Source organism: Schistocerca serialis, chromosome 7 (assembly GCF_023864345.2).
Source record: "Schistocerca serialis cubense isolate TAMUIC-IGC-003099 chromosome 7, iqSchSeri2.2, whole genome shotgun sequence".
NCBI lineage: Eukaryota > Metazoa > Arthropoda > Insecta > Orthoptera > Acrididae > Schistocerca > Schistocerca serialis.
Window position 1 is genome coordinate 213432603 of NC_064644.1, and position 23555 is coordinate 213456157.

Below are 23555 nucleotides of genomic sequence, written 5' to 3' on the forward strand. Positions count from 1 at the left end.
CGCGGGTGGTTGCGACGGTAAAGGCATTTCACATTCACAGTTTCTCGCGCGACGGTAAAGGCATTTCACATTTACAGTCGCTCTCATCAGCAAACGCACCGAGGGTCAATTTCGTTTGCGCGAATTATAAACCCACTGCGGGTAAACACCCAGATTTTTTTCTTCTAGCTATCAATCACTCTCCTACATTCCTCCTCCCCCCCCCCCCCCCCCACACACACACACATTCAAAATGATGAAAGAAAGAAAAAAAGTTTCAATTACTACATTTTCGTTTTTCATGCAGTAAAACTTTAGCATCAGTTTAATTACTTATTTACTACTGACTCTCGCAACACATTTTGCGGACAATACCCACATATACTACTGAATATACCACCAAAATTAATATTGTACGAGACATAGCTCAGGAGATACCTCATAAATATTGAGATGCTTAACAAACTAACTTTTGCTTAAAATAGTGCGCAAATTCCAGACTATACTCGCACAGTGTTTGACAATGAGAGCAGTTTGCGACTTTTAAGCTTTAAACATACCGGTAATTTCAAATCTTTTCTAATTTTTTTTGCGTTTGCATGCGTAACGTCAAAATGTAACATACTGTCTCATCTGTAAAGTAATCACAAGTCTGAAGCTATTATAAAAGTTAGATTCTTTGAAGAATAGGGGTTTATTGGTACTTACTGTTTGATCACGATAAGTCCACGGGTCGCGCGGTGGCTGTCGGGATAGGTAGGAGGCGCGCCTTGCCCGCGCAGTTTATCTGTGGAGGGAGGCGGTGAGGGGAGGGCAGCGCCGACTCTGTTCTGCAGTACTGGCAACATTAACCGTGTGTTTTGTGTTGTGCTCATATGATAGCTGACGTGACACACGCACCAGCGCTTGGAGACAAATGAATATCTTTCCATTAGTGCCGATTTTCTCCGCTACTGGCAGCACCAGACTTGTGTCTAGCACCTAACGACTAACGAGTATCTACAGGCCCAAGTTCACGAAGCAAGCCAAGCTTTGGCGGGACGTACGAACTTCAGTGGAATTTACCCGGGGCCCAACACGAAGGCGACCGGATCCGTACATCCTATCACTACATTGTAATGCCACTTGTAGTATATATAAACATTGAAATTAAATACAACTATAAAAATGAGATTGTTTACTTACTGTATTATATACTCCTCCTCTGCTGGAGACAACATATGAATTCAAAATCGTCCTAGTCAAAGTATCTTCTGCTAACATATCAATGGCACTCGAACTTCTTAAAGTTGCTTTGCACTGCTTTAATTATGAGTATAGCTGGATATTAAAGTTTAATAAAGAGGAAAAAAACAGTACTGCGTAAATTTTAGTTTTTAAAATTTATAAAGGGAAATATACATCTTTTATGTCATTGTCTGAAGTATGGTAGCACAAGCAGAATTACGATATGAACTGTAAAACACTAAGAAACGTTATAAACAAAAAATAATATAAGATAAATCTGCATTGTGTAAAAGTCAGTTCCATTGGCAGTCTTATAACAGAGAAACAGTAATGTCTTGCGCCTCACCTGTACATGATTTTCTGAAGTCCTTATGGTTGTGGCGCACTATTTTTCTCCTTTTTTATGTACTTTGTCCCCTTCGTAAGGCAACAATGCAAGGGCCAATTCTTTGATGTCTGAGTTAACAGAAGTTAATGTAACTTTCAGGCTTGACATATGGCATTTTAAAACCTCCATTTATCTTGGAGAAGATAGTGTCAATTGCATCAGCAAATTATTGCTTCATTTTCTATTTCTGACGATTTAAATCTGTTGCTCAATACTCGTGTTTTCTCTGTTGAGTTCGAACAACATGGTTTATTTCTGGCTTACCAATACCCCTTCTTCACATGTGTCTAATGTATCTTTTTGGATGTCATCATTAACAGCACAAAACTTATTGACATATGCTGAACTGGATGGCTGGCTTATTTTCTGCAGGCAGACACAATGAATATTCTTAAACATGTCCCATCCGATACTGGAGCATGTATATTGAGGAATAAGGCTTGACATGCAGTACAAATCAATTTGCAGCTAAAGTTGTGCAAATATCCCCGAATGAAGTAAGTTACGTTCATCTCAGAAGTAGATAGTACAAACTAGACTTTTCCTCCTCCTACTGTGTTCATGAGCCAACTTTGCACTTAAGTTGTGCTTTCTGCATATACCATTGAGTTTACCTGTGAGTTTTCACTTTGTCAGAATAGTCCATCTTGTAAACAGAAAAGGGAAATGTATCTTATAGCTGGGAGGAGTAATGATAGCGAAACAGTGAAACATTATAAAAACTACTGCACTGTATTATGAAAAGTTTTTAAAAAGTCCAGAAGTATGTGCACTATGTCTGAGATTAGCACATCTGATAATAAAATTAAAACAATTTGGACTATTGTGAAAAAGGAAACAGGGCAACCGAGAGCACAGGAAGACTGTTTTTCTATCAAGCACAATGAAAAGTTTGTTAACAAGAAATAAGAAATAGTAAACATTTTTAATAATAATTTTTAAGTGTTGTAGAGAAAATAGGATCCAGCTATTCAATAGAAAATGCAAGGCAGTATATGGAAGAGGCAGTGCCTACGCAATCTGATAAAATTCAACCCACCTCTCCTACTGAAATTAGGAAAATAAGAAATTCACTCAAAAGTAAAAGCTCACATGGAATTGATTGCATTTCCAACATAGTACTAAAAGCTTGTTCCCAACAAATACATAGGATTCTCAGCCACATATGTAGCAGCTCACTGAAGCAGGGCATTTTTCCAGATAGACTGATATACGTTATTGTTAAACCATTGCATAAAAAAGGGGATAGATCTGATGCTAACAACTACCACCCAATCTCACTTCTGACAGCTTTATCCCAAATTCTTGAAAAAGTAATGTACTCAAGAGTAGCATCACATATTTGTAAAAATGAAGTAGGCCTACTAACAAAATGTTTTCAGAAAGGCTTTACAACAGGAAATGCTATGTGTGCTTTCACTGATCAAATATTAAATGCATCGAATAACCGGACATTACCCATTGGGATATTTTGTGATCTCTCAAAGCCTTTTGATTGTGTGAATCTTGAAATTCTTCTAGATATACTTAAGTATTGTGGTATGAGTGGGACAGTGCACAAATGGTTTACTTGCCACTCTATATTCATGAAGATGCAAAGCTAGTTCTTTTTACTCATGATACAAGTATAGTAATCACACCCAAGAAGCAAGAATCAGCTGAGGAAATTGCAAATAATGTCTTTCAGAAAATTATTAAGTGGTTCTGTGCAAATTTACTCTCACTAATTTTTGAGAAAACACAGTTTATACAATTCTGTACAGTAAATGGCATAACAAAATTGATAAACACAGACTATGAACAGAAGCCTGTTGCTAAGGCAGAATACTCAAAATTTCTGGGTGTGTGCTTTGATGAGAAATTGAATTGGAAGAAACACATCAATGATCTGCTGAAACGGTTAGGTTCAGCTACTTATACTATTAGGGTTATTGCAAATTTTGGTGATAAACATATCAGTTAATTAGCCTACTATGCCTATTTTCATTCACTGCTCCCATATGGCATCATATTTTGGGGCAATTCGTCAAGAGAGAAGGTATTCCTTGCATAAAAGCATGTAATCAGAATAATAGCTGGAGCCCACCCAAGATCACCTTGCAGACATTTATTTAAGGAACTCAGTATATTCACAGTACCTTCAGAATACATAAATTCACTTATGAAATTTGTCATTAATAACCCATCCAAATTCAAAAATAACAGGGTGCATAACTACAACACTAGTAGAAAGGATGATACTCACTATTCTAGATTAAATCTCATTTTGGCACAGAAAGGGGTGAATTATGCTGCCACAAAAATCTTTGATCATTTGCCAAATAGTATTAAAAGTCTGACAGATAGCCAACCAAAATTTAAAAGCAAATTAAAAGAATTTCTGGATGACAACTCCTTCTACTCAGTAGATGAATTCTTAGATATGAAGTAGTAAAAAAACAAATTAATTATTTTGTGTAAAGAAAACTTATGTTAAAGTGTCACATTCCACATAATTCCAAAACGTCATATTCATGATCTATGGAACAAGGATTAATGTACGTATGTATCACGTAATTTCTCTGACGGGACTCATTAACACCAGAACAGCGGAAGTTATCAAAATGACCTCTGTCGTCATACTTTTTTCTATGTTGTCATATCCTTTTTGTATACTCTATTAAAGAAATTAATTATTTATTAATAATTACTGATTTCCTAATTTTTTCCCTTTACATGATGTATCAGGATTTACAAAATAGTTATATTTTCTTTGACATTTCATTGTATATACCTAGAGCGATGGAAGGGGTCAAGCTGACCCGCCTCTAATTCCTCTAATTTCTGTTCCGAAAACATGTAAATTATCCAACATGGAGCGGCAACAGTCAGCAGCCATCCAGAGCAGTTGCTGCTCATTGCTGCAACTTGACGTGTGTAAATTCCAATCTATACAGTTTCTATAGTGTCATTCAGGTAACAGTCTTTGTCCGTGAAACAAGTTTTCAAAAATCTATCGTCAGTGTGAACTTTCTGATGAACAAATGTTACATCTCTTAGACAATTCTGAAGTTGAATTGGAAATTGGCTTCACTGATGAAGATGATGATTATGTACCTGAGACACGAGAAGATGAAGACATTGTGAACGAGTAATAATCAGTGGAAGAGGATAGATTCATGTCAAACATCACATCTTTCATCACAGCAGACACAGTTGGATGTGTCTACGAAGATATTTGCTAGGGATGGAACCTGCGGGAGATCGTCAATTTTTCATCTCCTGGAAGAAGGTTGGCTGTGAACTTTTTGAAGGAGAGAGGTCCTACAGCTTACACTTGCCAATGAGTAGACAACTCCGTCACCAGTGCCTTCCATCTTATTTTTGATGAAGCAATGCTACGCTTAGGGGGGGGGGGGGGAGGAAACAGAATCAAATGCTCAAAAAATACTAAAAACAATGTGCACTTTGACAGTGTCACTTGACAAAATGGAGAAACTGATAGCCATAATGTATGCTCGGGATGTCATTTGTACAAAAGGTAAGTCTGTGGATGACCTATGGTTGCACTCTTGGGGGCCTAGTTTTATCAAGGACATTATGACAAGGGACGGATTTCAGAAGCTTCTCAGATATCTCCATGAAAAATCGACCCGAGCGGAACATCTAATATCCAACAAATTCGCTCTTGTATCTGAAATTTGGGAAAAGGTCATTGAATACAGTACTTGTTCTTATTGCCCTGCAGAAAAAATTACCACTGATGAGCAACTATTACCAAGCAAAACAAGGTGCAGGTTCATTCAGTTCATGTCCAACAAACCAGACAAGTATGATCTGAAATTCTGGTTGGCTGTCGATATAACAACAAAGTACATATATTATGCTTTCTCATGCCTTGGCAAAGAGGATACACATAGTGAGAACAGCCATTTAAGAGTACTTTGCTCTGCATCTCAGTGAGCCATCTGTAAATCAAGGAAGAAATGTGATGACACTCAACTTCTTTATGTCCCTTCGGATTGCTAAGAAACTCAAAGGAAAGAAAACTTCATTTCTGGGTGTATCAAGCAAGATCCATTGTGAAATCCCCGAAGTAAGGAAGCCCAATGCTCTGCCACCATCCTGCACAACAGTGGCAACGCAGACTGCACCATGACTGTATACCAAGGAAAGAAGAACAAAAAATTCTTCCGAGTACACTGCATGCTGGAGTAGCAACAGGCAAGGACGGAAAGAAGATACCTGAAATCAAAAAATTCTACAATGCAACAATGAATGAGGTGGACACGGTTGATCAAATGACCATAAATATACTACAAAGGTTTCATGTAGGAGATTGCCAATACATGTCTTCTGCAATATCTTGGACACGGCAGCAATACAGCAAGGGTCATGTACAACATAGTAACGAACAAGAAAATGGAAAGGGAGAAGTTCTTCAGCTGGTGAATGAACTCGGGGGAATGAAAGAGCAAGAACATCAGGCAAAGGAAGAGGATATGGGACTGAAATCACCTAGGAAGTGGAGGAAGTGCCAACTCATCCTCTGCAAAAGCAACAAGAGCAGCAAAAGCTGCATGAATAACCACAAAGCTGTGTGCGGAAAATGTGCGCGTAGAAAGAAGTCACCTGTGCTAAGTGCATCTAGCAGATTCCAATTACTTGAGTGAAAAGCAAGAGAAAACCTTATGCAGAACACATGTTAAAGTAATATGGGCCAAACATACAATAAATGTGTCTATAAGGTTGTACAAGTAGTTAAAAAATGAAAATCTACAATTAAGGAAACATGTTAGCATCAACAACAATAAATTTATAAGATATTTTGTTGTTGAAATAAACAAATAATTATTAATTATCATGTTAACTATTTATTGTGATTACTAGAAAAAAAGCTCCAGATTAATGAACACTAAAACAAAATGCTTGTTTAAGACAAATATGAAAATACTTTATGTGGGGTCAAAATGACCCCTTCCCACTGTTTTAGGAATGTCACAAGCTCTGCCATTTTAGTGTTTATGCATGCATGAATTTTCATAACATACGCCATGTCTTTGGAGCTGTGAGCCTTTTGTTATAATAAAAAACAAACACTGTCTAGATCACAACTTTTTATTTCCCAACTACCGGTCTCAATCTGCTTTGCAAAGTTCAGTTTGTCAACAGTTGTGTTCATAGTCAGCAAATAAAATGTGGTGGCCCAGGCAATGTTTGTTTGTTTGTTTGTTCATTTACTATGGATGGATTTGCCTAGATGTTTCACATTTTTGGCATGCAAATATATGTAATTTATTGCTTGGTGCATTCTTTCAACATTCATGTTTGTATTAATATTGCTGCTGGATCTGCTACAGAATGTTCAAAACCTGTTGTTTTTAGAATAATAGTTCTTGGTGATAGTACCCAAACTCAGCTGAACAGAGTCTGAAATTAGTCACTCCAGTGCTGAAGGAAATACATGCTCAGAAGCTGTAACTTCCCCTCCTTGCGAACTTCTCTCTAGCATATAAACTTCAGCTTATGTTTCCTTCAATTTGATTTTAGTACATGTATTTTTTCCCATGCTCTCTCAGTGTGCCATGAAAAATACAGTCTTGTCACTGGTTCTTCCATCTGTGAAAGCCCAGCATTATAAAATGACTCAGCTACATCTGAGGACATATTTTTCTACATCAGCCTTTATTTCATTAAAAATGATAGCGTCTTTTGATTAACTCTGTTTGTAATAAGAACAGCACAAGGGAAACCTTGTCCCATGTTGCAAAACAGAAGAAGTGTAATTAACTCAAAACCATAACCATTTGTCCCATGAGTTCCATTGATGCAAATACGGTCGCTACCTTACTTCTTCCGAATTTCACACTGAGCATTATTCACAACAATGAAGGGAAAATCTTCCTTGCTCGGGAGTGGATGACGTTGGATGCTTGTATCTAGTGGCTGGTACAGAGTGATTCAAAAGAACATTTACAAAGTGACATGGCACATCAGGTATACAACAAGGATTTGTAATATCATAGGAACCAATGGTTGCAAAGGCCATTCGGGGCTACTATGTGGTGGCATTGCAGTTATTTAGTCACATACTACTAATGGACACCCACTACAGGAGCTGCTAAAAGTTTTGCCCAGAGGTATCAAGACACATCTGACACTGACACTGTATTGAATGGCATGCCCTCTCAAAAATACTTCTTGTAACTCGAAGACATCCTAGCAACAAATCCTACCCACTAGGTCTTTCGGTGGTATAACAGGTGCTTCATACCCCCACAGGAAAAAATTGATTGGGTGATCATGGTGGCCATGACAACTGGCCCACCATGACCAATCCAGCAACCAGGAAAGGTTGCCTGCATATGTGCCCTCACTTGTCCGCTGAAATCGTTGTGCTGAAATTGTCACACTGAAATCAAATGCAGCTACAAATGGGCACGGGAACTTCATTCAGCATATCTAGCAGAACCTCCTGCAGGGAAACAGATACATGCGACCATCAAGTCAGTCCAGGAGACTGTATGGTCCATTTAAGCATTCTCTGACAATGCCAGCCCATCTGTTATGGGTAAATTTGCATTGTGAGGCATGGCTACATGAAGCAATTAAGTTCACATCCATCCACATATGTAGGTTGTTAACATTCATCACACCAAGAAGTGAGTACAGAGCCTCAACAGTGAAGAGGAAAATCGCTGTGAATCTTTGGTCTGCAGTGGATTCCTGCAGAAACCACTGCATAAATCCCATGCACTTGTTATAGTCCCCCCGGTTCCAGTACCTGTACACATTGGAAATGAAAGGGATGCAGTCATTCACTGGGCACAATGCACCAGACAAGTGGTTGTGGGATATCAGTGGTGTGGGATACACATTGTGTACTTATTGACAGAGTATGCTGCACCCTTTCAAGAATGCTTTCTTCTGCCGCAACTGTCTGTTATTTATTGGCGACCAGCATCCGGCTTGTGAACATTGAATGAACTGGTTTTGCACAATGTGCAACGCAAGGCAGCAAATAATGTGTGGCACAGCAACTTTCTACAAGGATGTTTCAGATGATACTCTCTCATGGCTTCTCACCCATTGTAGTTGGCCATGTAATAAATCAAATGCATCTCAGCCATTTCACAGTACATGTAGCTATCCATGTTACTTTCAACACTTCCATGGTGTGAATGGCAATGGTCTCTGTGTACTCTGCCCATGAATGTATAGCAATGCCCTCTCATGACCCATTGCGCCGTCTTGTCGTGTTAGTGACCCCCCAGTTCCTATGTGATTACTGATCCCTGTACAGCCAATGTGCCATTTCAGCTTGTAAACATTTTTTTGAGTCACCCTGTACAACAACACATGAGGACCATCGCTAGCACTATTTTCACTTATTCAAACTTCTAAATTGGTGTCGTAGTCTTTATGTCTCGTGACATCAGAACAAATTTTTAATGCTGCTCAGTGTCATGTAAATCTTTTTTGTTGTCACCATATGGATTTTCTTTAGCTTGGGATTGGACAAATTGTCTCTTATTTTATGGAGTATTGCATGTAATGGAATTCTGTTTGGAAGGTCAACACCTAATGTGTCTCCTTCTGTCAAACCTAAATGACTGAAACATTTTGTTGCCCTACATGTGTGACCACGTATTTTATTTTGTAACTACCAGCTCCAGCTTTGATTGCTTCAATGTTGGATGGACAGACACCTGCTCTGCTGTTAGTCCCTTGAGTTTACATGTAGCATATGCCCTTACTTGTAGACACATTGCCCTGAACAATGACATACGAAGAAGTGCCATGTGACATTGTTGGTTGGTTGCTTGATTTGGGGAAAGGGACTAAACATTGAGGTCATCAGTCACATCAGATTAGGGAAGGATGGGGAAGGAAGTCAGCCATGCCCTTTCAAAGAAACAATCCTGGTATTTGCTTGAAACGATTTAGGGAAATCACGGAAAAACCTAAATCTGGATGGCCGGACCCAGGTTTCAATCGTCGTCCTCCAGAATGTGAGTCCAGTGTGCTAAAGACTGCACCACCTCGTTCGGTGTGATGTTGTTCAAAGTACAATCCAAATCACACTTTTTGATACAGAGTAACAACATGTTTCTCTCAGTCTACTGCTTTGAGTCACATAATTCCTGAAATGGTGCAGATTCAGTCTTATGATGCAGTTAACAAAGCATGTTTCATAGTCAGGTGACAATGACAGCATTTCTTTGAAAGGACTGAAATGTTGTACAATGGACACTTCACTTTCATACAACATTCTTGTTCTTGTATGCTGTGAGAATATCACGACATACATATGAACTTTCTGACTTGCTTAGTTTTGTTATCTTTGCCGTAAAACTTTAAGTTCAGTGTGTTTCCTTTTCGTTTCTTGTACCTAATGTTCTTGTATTCTATACATTCTAAAGTTGTGATGACATAAAGGTTTCGGAGCTTGCTGGGCTGTCAAATATGAGCATGAAGCCATGAAGTACAGCAACAAGAGATCTGTCCATCATTTCCAGCAGTTTATCTACACTGTGCCTTCAATTATGGGCACCACAATTTATGCCCACCCCGACACAAACGTGGCTCCTGGTAGTGGGGAACATATTTTGGGACTAACAAGTGATCAGAACAATTCACCTTGGTGATATGTAATTTGGACCAACAAAACACAACATTGGTGCCGGGCATTATAGTTCAGCCTCTGCCAGACAGAGCTTCCAACAAACTGAATGATGAGCTGATGTCCCACAACACAAAGTCCACCAATCTCAGAGTCATGAAAATACTACCGTGAGAAACGTGGTAAGAAGATCCCCTCAGATTTCTGGTGATATGTATGTACTTTAGTGAACAACACTACAGTGTCTGACATTTTGTTACTACACATTTGGCAGCAACAACTACCAACCAAGTACGAGCAGTGTTGTCTGTTTTCTGTTGTGCATGCTTTGATGTAACACCATCTCTTCTGGTACTATGACTTCTATGTTGTTCACAGCACCAGGTCAGTATTTTTCTTTAAAACTGGGTGTAGCATATAGTACAAACATACAGTATGAGAACGTTTTAAAGGACGGTTTGTCACAGTGGCTCCATGGTTGAATGGCCTAAAGCACAGAAAGGTAATTTGAGGACCCCAGTTTGAGTCCTGCTGATACCAACTTTTTTTCATTTTATTTTATTCCTTGAAGAGTTGAAATATTAATTATAAAATTTAAATATATTTAAACAGTTCAATTTACGTATGTAAAATAGATAGGCCTATATGCACTTAGTTATGTTTACTACCAACATAAGTTAAAAGGCTGTAGGCCACCATATTGTAACACATTGGTATAATTTTGCATGAGCCATCACTGCCTGCAAATGTAACTCATGTTAAAATATCAAGTGTGGAGGATGCTTGAAAAATAGTAGTCACTTTTGTTTTCATTTCAAAAATGTGGTTTATGTTTTACAAGTACCACAAGTTCAGTCTTCCTGTATCATACTGAAAACATAAAAGTGATCCCTTATAGAGTCAACAATGTTAGCTTTTCTTTGTCATCTTCATCACCACCTTTAATAACCAACACAGCTTGTTTATGTTTTCCATTAGTTTCTCTTGAGCCAATTACAAAAACTGTCATGACTATTTTGTTGGTGATGGTTGCTTGTTTTCCGTGAGTTTTATGCCTAGAGAGTTCAACGTGGAACCACTAGTAGTTTCAGCCTGCAAAAAGCACATCCTTTGCCATGAGAACAACACTAATTATATTATACAGCCATACAGTTTTCCTCACAGAATGACTGACTTGTATCCATATTTCATCCAATTATGCTACAGGTTAGAACTGTACTTTAACATTGTGTCTTAAAAATCAATAGCACCAAGCAGTGATGTCACCATATTCCACAGTAACTCTGACATTAATTAATTTTCTTGTGAGAAGTTGTACTGCCACTGAATAATCTGGCCTTATAAAAAAACAACACAGTTTATTGATTTTTTTTTAAATTGTTGGATGTTCTTAATTTTTTATAATATCCTCAGAAAACTGCCTCTTATTGATATGTATCCAAGTTTGTACTCATTCTGTGTTTCTTTTTTTAATAAGGTGTCCTTAACTTAGATGAGCAAATTATTCCTGACTCTGTATAACTTTTGCTTTGCACACTGTCATTGCACATTTCTACGTTTCTTCAAGGCATCCATAGATTCTTCAAGTGACTTTTTTAGAAGCCACCACCATGCTGCCTAAGTATCACAAATTAAAAATTTGGTAGGGAATATGAGCAAGTTGGAAGAAAACTAAGACAGTTACTTCTAGATGGATCATTTTATAGTATAGAAGACTTTCTTTCTTAACCACAGTGCATATCTCCTTAGTATGCTCAAATCTATTTTTGTGGCCTATATGGTGGATTCATCATTAGTTGCTAATGTACAATGTAACTTAAACTCAAATTTATATATTTCTGTGTATTCTTAGTAAAGTAATGCATGGTAGCTTATATTTGGTACTATCATAAGTTCAGTGCACTTATTTACTAAAAAAAATTGTAAAAACTGTCTCACTCTACACCCACTGATCTGCTCGCGCATGGGTCTATGGAACTTAAAATAAATGAATTCTCTTTCTTGAAATATTCCCATGCCGAGCATCCAAATTTATCTATCTGATCATTTAAAAAGTGAGCAGACAACTTAGAATTTTCAGTTAGAAATGTCGCTTTGCTATCTTCAGGCATAATGTTGCACAAATAAATGTGCTGATCAGAAAATGTGCACAGTGTAAAAATATTACAACAGTTACATTAGTGACAGTAAGGATCATCTGCAACTCATAGGTGACCAGCACATAACGCAACAGAGGCCTATGACATCAATGATTGCAACAGAATATATTCATTACTCAGCCAAGGACCAATGGCGAAAATCTAAAATGACCAAATGTGGAGGCTGCTGAGCGACACAGCGCAGAATCAAGAAACTTGGAGGTACAAAAGGTTTGACAAATTATTTCCAGCAATACCTTATCCAACAATCTGAATGCGACAGTGACTAGTGTACTTAGTCCCATATCAAATACTGATCCTGTGAATGTGTTCCAGCAGCATATGTACATAATAATCTAATCCTATTGGAACTTTTGCTATATTACTGAATCGTTCAATACCATCAAAGCTTAGCCAGGCTTGAGTTGATTTTCTTACATAAATCATGTAGGTCTTATCTGTAGATGTCCATAGAGATTTCTGACTGTCAAATACAATTTTTTCATCAATATTTTTTATTATTTATAAATCAATATATTTTCAAGTATGGATCTCACACCATGAAAATTAGTGGTCAAAATTTTAAAAGTATATCATCTGAAAAGAAGTCTACATTAAAAGCAATAATTTTTATTCTTCAATGTTATATGCAAGCATTATCTGTCTCCATTTATAATTTTATTAACATTACTATTGGTGATGAAATCAAATTTATAATATAACAGGAAATTTCTATTTTTCATATTTTCAAAACTTGTAGTCTTTGTTATTAACCATCTGGGGTACACGTCTTAAGTAAATAGTTATTTTCAGAAAGCAATATATAAATTAAAAATGAGAAGCAATTTCAATAACAAAAGTTGTCTTAATGTTAATTTGATTGACTACCTGTTCTCAAGGGTTCTTAAATAATTTTTGGCACCAACTGCAGCAGAGTTGAATTAGCAGAGTTACAGTTTGGTTTTGTACTTCATGGAATTGATCCAGGGTATTCGCAGCTTGCTGTCAGATAGTTTGGGATGAAGGTTTTGAAAGATGTGATAAAGAAATATTTTCTACATTGTGTGTTTCAAAAATTGTAGTAATTATGAAGCATGTTTGTTCAGATGTGAAGAGACAAATTAACACTGATTGTGAACAGAAATTGTTAATTCTTCAGTCAAAGTTAATGGTAACACCCAGGACCTCTTTTTATGGAATATTATGCAGCAGAAGCAGAGACCTAGACACTGAACCTATATTAAAAAATTAAGGACAATTTCTCAGGTTAATGAAGAAATAATATAACATTTATTGTGGTACATCTAAGGGGGGTGCATCATAACAGCTGCAGACAAAGGATGTTTTAAGATTTTTGGGGAAGGAAATAATTTAGGAAAACTTCACCCTACAGTTATCTGAAAACTACTTCACAGCTCAAAGTCACCATCTGCAAATAATGCCATTACTGCTTGTAATGGTAGTATAAGAAATTTCAAAAAGAATTGAAATAAGCCAAAAATTCCAACATTTACCGAACACAAGTGTATATTAGGAAAACCATCTGGATGTCTGTAATCCTATGCACAAGGTTAATAGTCATAACAGTCATTGTGAAGACCGATATAATCATAATTGAAGATGGCAGAAAATAAACAAATCTGTGTTACTGATTTCAAACTTGCTTGCTGACATTCATTCTCAAGATTTGCCAACTTCTGTTATTGTTCAGAGAAGGAAGGAAGGAAGGTTAGGGTTTAATGTCCTGCTGACATCAAGGTAATCTAGATGGAAGATAAGCTTGAGAGATGAGGATGGAAATCAGCCACACCAGTTTAGTTGAGTTAAACCTTTAAAAAGGAACCATCCTGGCATCTGTCTTACATTATCCACTGGATATAGCACCACCATATACATCCACTGAAAGGCAGTGCTTTTAATGTGTACACTTCAGAAATGTTGATGAACAATGCATGAGCGAAGATAGGTGTTCTAAATGAGGTGGTTCCCCTGCAGTTAACTCGTGTGAGGCCTCTTATGTTAAATGTGTGAACTGCAATAGTCATTTTGCTACAGTTGGATCACAAGTACAATTGAAACGTATTTCAGGAATTAAATGTTATTCACAACATCTCATTACAAGAAGATCCTTGGATACTTGTTCATAAGCTAAAGCAGTTATGAGTGCTCAACTTTACTTACCTCCTCTCATCATCACAGCTAACAGCCAAATACCAACTGTCGAATCAGACATATAGTGTCAGCACCGTTCCCAACAATGCAGCTGTTACACTTTGTATTTATCTGTGCTGGTATGCCTTTCCATGTGCCATGAGCGAATCTTATGAATCGGCTGTAGGAGAGGAGATCAATATGGTGTCAAGTAACTTCCAACACAACATTCACTTGATCTATTCCCAGCAATTTATGTTGTTTCCAACTGTCGAAAACCTCTCTTTACCAATCACACAGAAAATGGCACAACCTACCACACCTCATTATACAGATCAAGCGCACATATTGGATAACAATGTGGTCCAAAATAAAATGCAAGAGCTCATTGATAAGAATGAAATTTTGCTTTAGCACTAATACATTAAGCTGCCCTTGACAAACTGGATCTAAATGCTGTGACACTCCTCCAAAATAGTTTCATTCATATACAGTATTCATCTTTACCAAAGAAATGCAGAAACAGGGAGATGCAACACAGAAAGCCTGCTTCTCATGATGCATACCATTTACACATCACCTTCTTGATTACAAAGACATAGTTCAAGCCAAACACTCGCTTTTGTTCTCCTGGTGTAACACACTTTGAGAATACTGGATTTAAGAAAAGATTGTACCATCCTATTCACCCATGAAAATTTAAATACCAACAATTAATGGTACTCTGTTTGCTTGTGGTGACCCATATAAAACTACCAAATGGATTTTTTAAAACTGGGAAGTGTTGAAAGACAGCATGTGTTTGGATCATTGTCCGCTTCTGATCTCATTGACAAGTTATTCCCCCCCTTCCCCTTTCCAGATAGCAGTACCAGGCAATTGGAACATTTATATTAATGTCTGCATCCATGTCCTCCAAGTCACTGTGAAGTGCACAGCAGATGGTGCTTCCCACTGTACCACAAATTAGAGTTTTTCCTCATTCAGTTTGTCTATGAAATGCTGGACGAATGACTGCTTAAATGACTCTGTGTCCACCATAATTGATCTAATCTTGCCTTCATGGTCCCAACAGGAGGTGATGAGTAAATTCCATGTTTAATACTAGTTTTTAAGAGAGCTTTCACAGGATAGTTGACATCTAACTTCTTGCATCTGCAGGTTCATGTTTTTCCATGATTGGAAGGTTATTCACTGTGTGTGAAAGAGAAAATAAGCCTTTTTCTCATCAAATGTTTGGCACATGATGGTCTGTCATCTCATTGGAAAGAACTGAAACTGTAATTCCAAGGGAAAGTTGTTCACTAGAAATGTAGATAAAACACAAAGGCATTGAGGTCAGAATCAAATGATTCTCAAAGCTAGTAGTGCTTGGAAGTCATTCTGCACCTTTTCCAACCAACCATAGTACTAATGTGATAAATGTATGGCAGAAAGTTACAGAAGTTCACAATCAGGACGTACGCTTATAAAATCAGAGGTATAGTCATGGGCTGGATAGATAACGTTGCTGACACCATAACCCAAACATCCCACAACCCACAAACCCTGCAATGGAGGCAGTAATGAAGAGTGGAGTAAGGCAGAGTTGCTGACTATTCCTCACATTATTCAATCCATACACTAAATAAGTAATGGCCAGGGAGGAATTTGGAAAGTGAATTAAAGTCCGGGGAGAAGAAATATCAGAACACAAATAAAAAAGATAGTGGATGCACGCCTGGGCCTGGAAAATGATGGAATATTTGATCTGCTGGGAACTTCAAAAAAACACAAAACTTAAAGGTTTGTGAATGACCTTTCATTCTGTCAAAGTTGACACAGGACTTGGAAGATCAGTTGAAAAGAAGTTATAAGGTAAATGTCAACAAAACAATATAGAACATAGGTAACAGAATGTAGCCAAATTTAATCAGCTAAAAGAAAAGTAAAGTCATATGGGATGATTGGATGAGAGACCGAAAGGTGTGGGTTCACCCTCCTAATTGGAAAAGCTTTTCTTCCTTCTCACACACTGGCACCATTCCTTCATAAAGCCTGAGAGTTGTGTTTAAGTGTATTTGTTGAATATACATGACTGTGATTGTTGCATAAGTGTGTATGTTGTGGTACTGCTATTTTTGTGTTGTACGCTGATGAGAGAAACATGTCTGATTTACGCATTTATATTCTTTGGCAAAAACAGTTAATTTGATAATGGAGGACAGTATGTTTGTGTATGTGTGTGTGTGTGTGTGTGTGGGGGGGGGGGGGGGGGGGGGGTGGGCGCTTAAACACTATTGAGGGAGATCAAGGCTTCACTACAGTTAGCAGTTTAAAGTAGATGAAGGTTGTAGTAGTTATGGAGAGATGGAGAGACTTGCATACGATGGACTAGCATGTAAAACTGTATCAAACCAGTCTTCACTATTAAGACCACAACAACAACACTTTTTTTTTAAAGTAATAGGTATTATGTTTGTCTTGTACCTTCTACAGACAAAGTGGAACAGGTTTGTCATGGTTGTTCCAGCTATCTTAAAAATTCTGAGAAAATGTTATCTAATCCTGGAGCATTGTATCAGTTTAAATCACTACTCTGTCAACTTGTTCACACAGTATTGTGTCTACTTCAATTTCATCCTATTCCTCCTTCGTTCACATAATACTACCCTTTGGTTTCTTTCTTTTGTATAGGTCTTCTAAGTTTTACTTGCACTTTTCAGCATTTTCTTCTCTGCTAAATACAGGATTACCATCTCCGAATCTTTATGTTCATAAAGCTGCTTCTTTTTTCATGTCTGTCATGCTGTAGACTAGATTTTACTGTCATAATACTAGACAATTTGCTGTTGCAAACAATTTGCTGGAAATATCACCTCACCTCACAAATCCAAAGAAATGAAATGTACTCACAAATGATTACTGCCCCCTAGATTGCAGACGAAGTCGGGAGACCATACAATATCAACAACCTCGACTGCATGATTTCTAAAACTAATGTATGATACACACACACGTGCACCCTCATCATCTCTGTCTCTGTCTCTGTCTCTCTCTCTCTCTCTCAAACACACACACACACACACACACACACACACACACATTATGCCTACATAAAATATCTTTTTATGAGCATACAACAAGTGATAAACATCATGCATGTGGACACCCATACTTGGTGGGACGTGCACTACCATAATGCTTACACTACTGGTACAGAGTGCATTAGGTTATAGTGCTATCTCACCGTGGAAAGAAAGCAGGTGGGTCCTTTTCAGTTGTGTTTTTCTTCCACCCAAATTTTTTTTCTCAAATTTTGTTATAGTTTCAGCACTGTTCAATACATTTGAATATTGACTCAGGGCTTATCCAACTAAATTTTATTATCTATTGCTTTTTTTGTATCAGGATTTAATGAGCTAACTAGATTCTGTAAAAATCCTGCTAATTACAAAATAATAGTAATCTCAGACTTCATCGTCATTATTCATATGTAAACATACAACCAATTGCCAACTTCCTGATAAAGTAGATGACAAAGCTATGTGAGTAACTATTGTATTTATACAATCAATGACGAAAATATGGTAGCAACATTTGCACCCATTTAGTTTCAGAGTAATTAACATCCCTGATTAAAAAAAAAACATTGTTGCTGAAATAGGATCTCATATTCAGGCAAATTAGCCAGCATAATTCAATAGACATTATTTCTGTTTCTGAAAGTTCACATTCAAATGAATCTTCTTCCACCATTCATTTACACAGTAATGTATATCTTTACTTGTAATTTATGAAAATTAAGCAAACAACAATAACTACATTCTGCTCTAATTATTGTAAACTTACAAATGAGGCATGTTGGGAGCCATATTAAGTCAGTCTGCAGTTAATCTGAAATTAGTAGAAACTACGTCTGTCAATACGGGGAAATGTACTGCAGTTGTTGTAGTATATATTACAAGTCACAAAAAACACAAGAATTTATCTAGATTTTCTGTCCATGGGTTTATTCAATAATCCAGGGATTGTTTTAAATAATTAATTGGACTGTGAATGTGTAATTACGTTCATGGACTGTGTTAATCTTACAATAATGTCTACTGATCACTTGACAATAGGATCAGATTGTGAATTGTGTTATTTCCCAATGATTACTGTGCGCATCATGTTCATACTAATTTTACTGTTAGCTCTGAAAGACAGTGTATTAAGAGTATCATTCTGTGATGGTGTTAAATATTTGTTTACCACACTGTACTTTTGTGAACAATTACTTCAATGTCAGGTTAATGTACTCAAACAATCACATTATCAAACATCAGCCAAATGCAGTACGTGGATACCTGCTTATCTGTGCATAATTTAAGTAAATGAGACTCAAGCTGGTCATAAGCACTAGCTCACTTGGCAATAAAAGTGCAATTCAAGTGTCTGAATTGTAATCTTGGCATGGATAATATTATTTAAAATAGTCTACCGGTACTTTCAACTACCAACTTTTCAGCCAGATTTGAAGAAGGCACAACTACTGTGGGCATATTTGTACAGGTAATGGATAGGCTACAACCACAGTGGCATCAAATTAACATTCATCAAAATAAGAGCAAATATAGTACCTCTACATTAGTATTTGTACTGGAGCAATGACTTCATCACCTGTCAAAGCTCTGCTCTTAAAAACAGTGGAAACGTGCCAGTTAACCTGAAGAATGGTTTGCATACCACAGAGTTCTACTAGGCAAGGCCGTATTGGAGGTGGTGTGTCCTTGTCTTCTTCCAACTTTTGAACTGGGTTTAACAAGGACTATGAACTACTATCCAAATTATTATTTTTCATTTTAATAAAGTACTGTCATAGGTGAAAAAAATCAACAAAAAAAAGTATTTGGACTAATTGCGTACTCAACCCCACACATTTTGATTTAGAGTGTTGCAGTTACAGCCTGAATCACACCAATGTAATATCTGCATACTCCTTACTGCTCTTCTGTATATACACTATTGTATAACCACAAGAGAATGAACCAAATCAGTTTAGAACAAATTACCACATTTATAATATGCATTACCTTTTCCCCCTTAATAATATGAAATAATTTTATTTATTGACCATTATCATGATGGATAATATTAAATCTTTCCAAATTTTTTATAATTCAGCTGGGGAAAAAACTGAAGCAAGCAAGCTTAGACAAGAACAATTATATTCTTTTATTGAATTTTGAAATCATCAAAATTATTGCCTTTAATATTTTGATGATTATTGGGAAATGTGAATCACACAATGTGCAAAATAAGTTACAAAAATTAACATTTTCAAAATACATTTCATTTAAATATTTCTCTCTCTCTCTCTCTCTCTCTCTCTCTCTCTCTCATTCTCTCTCTCCCTCTCTCTCTGTCTCTCTCTCTCTGCCCCCCCCCCCACCCTCCCTCCCGTCCTCCCCCCACCTCTGACTTATATATATATATACAGATTTTCTCATTTGCTCACTATTATTTACAAGTATACTGTTGAAATATCACAGAATATTTTATATGTAATTTGATTTTCCAAACTTACTGTATATTTAATTTGATACACAGATCACATAGCAAAGCTGTAAGTTTTGTATCAATGTACAAAATTTTATAAACATATGTAAGCATACATTCATTCATCGCAATATAAACACAGAAGCACATAACATTCGGCAAAATATAACGCTCTGTTGGTTCTAAACATTAAAACTGGCCTCATTATTTATAAAAGTTACTTACTAAAAGAAAACATTACACCATTACTCACACTGAAGGTAAAGTGCAAATGAGTGCTGGGACAGAGATGATTGTCATTGTAGCCTTAGTACTTCCCAGCCTATTTTCAAATTCCATGATAATGAAAGACACCTTTCTGTATTATTCCAACATAATCAAATAATTGATATAATGTACAAAATTATGTAGGATTACTGGCTACAAAATGTGCCCTTATAATCTTGACATTTAATACAAAACAACTGAAAAGTGAATTCCAAAGTTACAGTTATCTCTTCCTCTTTTGTGTGTCCTACTCACTTGCAACTCTAACTACAATGTAAGTGGTTTCACAGTGGTTCACCATTAATTGTAAGACATATTTTGTGATTTTTGTGCTAATGGAAATTATTTGCCTTTCATGGCTTGTGTAATTTAATCACATGATATCCTGATATTCACACAGTACCTTTTTCCCATAAAATTGAATGAAACACAATGCAACAACACCACTTGTTCTATGAACCAGAAACAGTATGTCACCAACATCTGATCCAACAACTTGAATGTGAAAAGCTTACAGTACTGTATCGCTGTTGCTGCCTTCAACCAATACAGAAAATATAAATTTTAAATTGTAACAACTGTGATGAGCAGCAAGCACTGGTATGTTCTGAATGCGGAACCTGTGAACAAAAAATTATATTCATGTGCCAAAAGCTCTTGCTAACATTTTTCTTGTAGACTTTAACTACAATCAAGTTACATTTTACAGTTTATTTCAGCTTGGAGTGTCAAATAACTTTTCAGTGAATATGACGAAAGTAAGTTTTGTAATAAAACCAAGGCATAAAGTCATACACTGTATGTTAGCACTCCCTCAGATATTTCTTTTCAGTTCATTACTCATATTAGTTGGTATTTGTTCTTGTAATCTGCCAGAGGAGCACAAAGAAAGCTGACTTCTAGATGAGGTTTCAGGTCATCTTGAGATGATACAATGAATCAGCTCCAACAATGGAGCATCATTCTCTGTAAGTGGGTAATGTCAAGAAAGAGCAGACTGTTTTGATGCCTATAAAGAGTTTGATCTATAAATAAACATTCTGCAGTAAAGCAGTCAGAGTAATCAAAAGAGAAGAAAGTTGTCAATGGTCTGAGTCAGGAATTGAGGAACCAACTGAAATCAGCACCCAGTGTTTCACTGCTTTCAAAATAAATACAAAAGACAAAACAAGAAAACAATCAACCAAAAAACAAGAACAAATGACAGACACAGCAATAACTGTCATGCTGAAGGACAGTTACTAAGAAATTCATAAAAAACAACAATCCCTTTCACATACAAAATACTGATGTCCAATTAACAAGTGGAAAAGAATTGGTATTTAGTTTGTCAGCTTCAGTGACAATGACAAGAATTCAGATGATTTAGAAGCGTCAGGATGCCAAATATATCCAGGTGGGGTGATTGCACAGAAACCTAAGTGATTCAACTGCAGCAAAGAAAAGTCTAATACAGTTGAAACATCAACATCAGTCTAAGTGAGCATTTATGTGATTTTGTCATAAACATTGAATCTTAAAACTCTTAACATATTCAGTGTATTTTAAATCATCATAATGTACATCAGTCCTTAAAGTTATTGTCTAGAATGTGATAAAGAGTGCCAACAACAGTAAGCTAACACTAAGATGACAAAAGTCTTGAGTAGCGATATATGTGTATATGGATGGCAGTACCTAAGAAGGTTTAGAAAGGTAGTGCTTTGGCAGAGATGTCGTTTGTACTTAGGTAATTCAAGTGAAAAGGTTTTCGATGTGATTATGGCCATATGATGGGAAATAACAGACTTTGAACATGGAATGGTAATTGCAGCTACACACATTGGACATTCCACTTTGGAAATCGCTAGGGAATGCAATATTCTGAGATCCATCCACAGTGTCAAAGTGTGCTGAGAATACCAAATTTCAGGCATTCTCTCTCACCATAGGTAATGCTGTGGCCGACGTCCTTCACTTAATGACCAAGAGCAGCGGCATTTGCGTAGAGTTATCAGTGCTAACAGACAAGTGATACTGCATGAAACAACCACAGAAATCAATGTGGGGCATTTGGTGTTAGAGGGCTAGGGCAGCAGATGACTAATGTGAGTACCTTTGGTAACATAACGACATTGACTGCAGTGCCTCTCCTGGGCTCATGACTATATTGCTTGGACCCTAGACAACTGGAAAAGCATGGCCTGGTCAGATCAGTAACAATTTTAGTTGGTAAGTGCTGATGTTAGGGTTTAAGTGAGGTGCAGGCTCCACAAAACCATGGATCTAAGTTGTCCACAAGGTACTGTGTAAGCTGGTGGTGGCTCCATAATGGTGTCAGCTGTGTTTACAGAGAATGGACTGGGTCCTCAGCTCCCACTGAACCAATCATACAATAGAAATGGTTATGTTAGGCTAGTTGGAAACAATCTGCGACCATTCATGGACTTCATGTTCCCAAACAATGGAATTTTTATGGATAACAAAATCATTCATGATTGGTTTGAAGAACATTCTGGACAATTCAAGAGAATGATTTGGCCACCCAGATCTCCCGACATGAATCCCACGAACATTTAAGGGACATAATCAAGAGGTCATTTCATGCATAGAATCTTGCTTCAGCAACACTTGCATAATTATGGATGGCTACAGAGGCAGCATGGCTCAGTATTTACACAGGATGACTTGCTGGGCCTATGCCATGTTAAGTTTCGGCACCATACCAGGCAAAATGAGGTCCAGTGCAATATTAGGAGGTATCTGACGACTTTTGCCACTTCAGTGTATTACGACAGACTAAGGCAGAACTATCCAACTTGTTATTATACCAATCATGATGCTAATATTAATTTTTGCTTCTTTTATGATCTCCTATTATTAGAAATACGTTAATGCATATTATGCATTACTATTGTTCAAAAATTTCTTCTCAATAGCTTGCATTTTGCTTCTCTTCCTTCATTTCATTACACAGTGATACAGATAATAAAAGGGAGAGAGAAAAGCAAAGTCCAAGCTAGTGAGATGCAATTCTTGAAAAATAGTATTGGAATTACAAAGATGCACATATTAATGATCAGGAAATTAGTGGAGGAGGATAGGACAGAGGAACCAACAATTAGATGTTATGGACTTGTTAAGCAAATAGAGGAGAAGAGGATGTCCCAAAAGAGAAAAGGAAGGAAAAAAGACCAAGAGGTAAATGGTTGAAAGGAGTGAAAAAGTGCATTTGATATAGAGGAGAAGACTGGATTGAGGTGGAGACAGTGATGGTGGAAAGGCAGAAGACAATGGAGAGGCT

The 23555-nt window shown here is 37.0% G+C and overlaps 2 protein-coding genes across 3 annotated transcripts in view; both read right to left on the reverse strand.

Moving 5' to 3' along the window:
* The window catches only part of LOC126412091 (glutathione S-transferase D7-like), a 244675-nt gene extending 243837 nt beyond the window's left edge, over nucleotides 1-838 (reverse strand). The window contains exon 1 of the mRNA XM_050081512.1: nucleotides 688-838. The gene's annotated coding sequence lies outside the window, so the exon portion shown is untranslated. The remainder of the gene's footprint in view (nucleotides 1-687) is intronic.
* Nucleotides 1-23555, reverse strand: part of LOC126412090 (nischarin) — a 210214-nt gene that overhangs the window by 116577 nt on the left and 70082 nt on the right. Inside the window, exon 6 of one of the 2 annotated variants that reach the window (XM_050081507.1) lies at nucleotides 20805-20892. The exons of the other annotated variant lie outside the window; for it this stretch is intronic. The gene's annotated coding sequence lies outside the window, so the exon portion shown is untranslated. Of the gene's footprint in view, nucleotides 1-20804; nucleotides 20893-23555 lie in introns of those variants that run through there. 2 annotated transcript variants of the gene reach the window in all.